We start from the raw sequence: 4,489 nt of genomic DNA on the forward strand, positions 1-4,489 counted from the left end.
AAGAGAAGGGAGGAAAGTGGGAAAGTGGAAAGGGAGAAAGGGGAGCCTTTAACGTGCGCTGACATCGCACAGTGCACGGACGCCTCTTCGTTTTGCCTCCTCGTGCGGACAGAAGAGAAAATAGAGAAGAAAAAGAAGAGGGAGAGAAAGACGCGCACCTCAACAACAGCCGTCTTCTACCACTGAAGCAGTGGCGGGTGCAATAACGGCCTACAACATATAAAATTCGGTAGCTGGCTAGCCCCCGCCGCTAGCAACCAGGCAGCGGAGGTGGCTCAGCTACACAGCTGGTAGCAGGCCCGTGGGTTTTCTTTTCCTTCTTCCTAGTCACAATAACAAATTGTGTCCGCAGCAGTTAAGGGCAATTGAAAAGTGGTACAGGTTAATGAGTGCTGTCAATCGATAGAGGCTTACGTAATGTTGCTGCAGAAAAATAATTAGGCCAATTAGTTAACTAGGTAATTAATTATGGGCGGAAAATGTAAGAGTTGTCCGCAGTAGTTGTGAGTAATTGCGAATTGGTAGAACTTAATGAGTGATGTCAATTGATAGAGGGTGATACAATGTTGTGTCTGAAGTAATAATTACGGCAATAAGGTAATTAGGTAATTAATTATAGGCAAACCACACAAAATCTTTTCCACAGCAGTTGTGAGTAATTGAGAAGTCAAAGAAGTTAATGAATGGTGTCAATCCATAGAGGGTGATGTAATGTGTGCGAAATAATAATTAGGTCATTAGGGTGATTAGGTAATTATTTAGAGGCAGAAATGAAAAAGTAAAGGCGAAAATGAGCTTATTAGCCACAATGATCTTACCGGCCCCACATTTGAATGTACCTCGTACTAAAATAGTTAACTAAATGTCAATTAGGGTGATATCAAAATTGCGACATCACGCAACCGGAAGTAGAGTCGAAAAAGTGCATAGGAAGGGTTTGGCGCGCAATTTGAAAGTACCGAAGACCAAAAAAAGGTGAAACAAGAAGTGAATTATTGTAACGTCATGCAACCGGAAGTAGAGCCGAAAAAGGGCATAGGAAGGGATTGGCGCGCAATTTGAAAGTACCAAAGTCTAGAATGAATAAACAAAAGTGAATTAATGTGACGTAGGGGTTTTGACATGCCGCAACCGGAAGTAGAGCCGAAAAAGGGCATAGGAAGGGATTGGCGTGCAGTTTGAAAGTACCAGACTAAAATGCGTAAACAAGAAGTAAATTATTGTGACGTCACGCAACCGGAATTAGAGCCTAAAAAGGGCATAGGAAGGGGATTGGTGCGCAATTTGAAAATACCAAAGACTAAAATGAATAAACAAGAATTGAATTAATGTGACGTAGGGGTTTTGACATCCCGCAACCGGAAGTAGAGCCGAAAAAGGGCATAGGAAGGGATTGGCGTGCAATTTGAAAGTACCAAAGACTAAAATGGGTAAACAAGAAGTGAATTAGCAACTAGAAGCAACCAGAAGCAACCAACAGTAGCATCCGTGCTTTCGCATTACTCCAATGCAGATTTTGCAGTGCTCTTTAATTTTTAACTTATTATATTGGCTTTTCGATGGAGTTGAAATGGAGAGGAGTCCGCGTGCTGTGCAATGTCAGTGCATGTTAAAGATCCCCAGGTGGTTTAAATTATTCCGTAGCCCTTCACTACGGCTCCTATTTCTCTCTTTCCACTTTCACTCTCTCATTCCTACCTTCCCTTACGGTGGGGTTCAGGTGTCCACACAACCAAGTATGACAGATACAGCGCCTTTCCCTTCCTGAGAATCAATTATTATATCAAAAACATTAAAAAAAATTCGCGGCATGAAAAAGCGGTTGTAAAGCCGCTATCGGGTTTACTCCTATGGCGGATCTTGAGCGTCGCTCTAACTTTTATTGTTGTAGTACATATGAATGATATGTGTGCGGAGGTGTAAACGGCTTTTTCAGCTGTTGTGGCACTTTTTTTTTTATTTGAAAATACTGCAGCCCCTCAAGGGGCTATAGCAGGAGTGGGTACAAAAATGTGGAACAATTCCACGCATACAAAAGTACATACAAGCATTACAAATATAAACGCTAGAAAAACAACATACAATGCTACGACTCAATTGCCGACGCAAAATCAGAGATTGATAGTGCACGAATGTTGCCATCCAAAGAATTCCAACACTCCACAGTGCGCGGAAAAAAACTGTATTTGAAAACGTTAGTGCGGGCAAAAAAAGGTTGGATATTAAGATCGTGATGGCTCCTGGTTGCAGATGGTTTTGAAAACGAGATATGCTTACCCTCTGAAAGGCAATTAGCAGAATGAACTATGGAGTGAAGAAGTTTTAAGGACTCAGTTTTTCGGCGGGATGCAAGCGGGCTTATGTTTAGGGAAGACATCGCAGATGAGGGTGAAAAATGAAAGTCGTAGCGGTGAAAAATAAATCTTACAGCTTTACGTTGCACAGATTCTATTTGATCGATTTCACATTGCTTGTATGGATTCCAGACATTAGAAGCGTATTCAAGAATAGGGCGAATTCGAGTTTTGTACATGAGCAATTTTGCTTCTTTAGGAGCATCCCGTACTGTACGTCGTAAGTAACCTACCTTTTTAAGAGCTTTAGCTGTGATGTAATCGGTGTGTTTTGACCATTGCATATTGTGAGAAAAAACGATGCCAAGATATTTATATTCATGAACCCTTTGCAGTGATGCATAGTCGTAAATAGAAGGTGATAGGCGGTTGGTGAAAGACATGACAACTGTTTTGCTGAAATTGATGTTCATCTGCCACGTATTGCACCAGTCACGGAACATACCAAAAGACTCATTCAGAAGGAGGTGATCATTAACAGAGTTGATAGTGTGGTACAGTACGCAATCATCGGCGTATAGACGGATCTTGGAGGTTATACTGTCAGGTAAATCATTAATATACCCGCGACTTGAAGCATTAAGAATGCATGCTGTCGCACATTTAGATGCAAACAGTTAATTTCTTACAGTAATCCCTTAACAATACAAGTTGTACTCTCAGGTACTTCGATAATTTGTGAAACCCCCCGTGAACTTCGTTTCGTGCCTTAGTTCACTTGATGGCACAATAGTTATTTAACCGTACATGTTATCATCTAAGGGTCCTCTGCCTTCTCAACATTACTGAGGAAACGTCTCTTGTCGCTACCCTGTTTGTTTATTCAAGAGACCTTTTATTCTCAATTTTACGCATTGGCCATTTTCAGTTTCTCTCAATTTTATGATTTGGCCATTTTTAGTGCCCTAATTTGTTAAAATACTTTGGTACGTGTTCTCACAAGCTGCTAGATCAGTGGCTGAAAAAATATTACGATAACTGTGTTGCCTTTCTTTCTCCCCTCTCTACCTTTTCCTTCTCTTTTCTCTGAGCGAAGGCCAAAGCACAGGAACACAGAGAGAAGTATTCACAAAGGGTGATGGCGAGAATGCGACACCAAAATCTTTTGCTAAAGTTTCTTAATAAAAACACGACTATGAATTTAGACCATTTTCGTATTGCCGCGCGGTGCCTGTCACTGCTTTGTATCAATGTGATATAAAATGATTGTGGCAGCTTAGTGTGAGACAGGCTGCAATTACATAGCGTGCATCAAAACATTTTGCACGCACTTATCGAATGAAAAGCCTCCATATGTACAACCCCTGATTAGGCAACAAGTCCAGGCACTGCTATTTCATCAGCAACAAACCTTACATGTGAACTTTAAACGTAATGTGGAGTACATTATCGACCTTCTCTTCATTAAAAAGGTGCGCTGAACTACGCACGAAGGTTTTGTAATGCTTGTCGTAATTACACTCGTATCGACTGCCACTTGAAAAGAGTTCCCGTTCTTTAGCAGGGACGAATATTCAGTAGCCATTTTCAACAATTCCAGTTTCAACTCTTTCATGATTTTCAGCTGAGCGAATGCCGGGCTTTTGGGCACAGACTTCTGAAGTTTTAGTGCCTTTTCCATCGCATTCCATGCAATATACCTGTCAGCCCTATTTATATTCATATTCCCAACACACTTGTTTGAGGGCGGGAATGGGCACACATTAAATGACGCGAGGCTATTTTTCTGACCTTTTCTCTTCACGTGCCGGTGGTAGTTTTTGTTCGAAAGCCGTGAAAGGAAAATGGCTGCAGGTCCATTCGAATGCTAATTCCTCGAATGAGCCCCTCAGAGACAAGTCTCTTATTTTCAGGTATAACACCTATCACGATGGACACCAAACGCATCCTCCTTCTAGTGTACGTTTTGCTAACAACGCACATCTGCGACATGACTAGAAGCACCATCTTGACTAGGCGAGAAGCTGAAACAGGTACCTCAACTTCAATGAAGTACTGGATGTCTTTTCAAGACAGCGTGGTATATCTAGTGTGCGAGAACCACCAGAAAAACGTTGAGCACTCGATATCGCGCGTCCTCCCAAAAGTGACAACGCTTTGGACATTCCCGAGCGCCGCATTTAGGAAGTTGCTTA

Source organism: Amblyomma maculatum, chromosome 5, assembly GCF_055883805.1.
Source record: "Amblyomma maculatum isolate TAMU_Amacu chromosome 5, ASM5588380v1, whole genome shotgun sequence".
NCBI lineage: Eukaryota > Metazoa > Arthropoda > Arachnida > Ixodida > Ixodidae > Amblyomma > Amblyomma maculatum.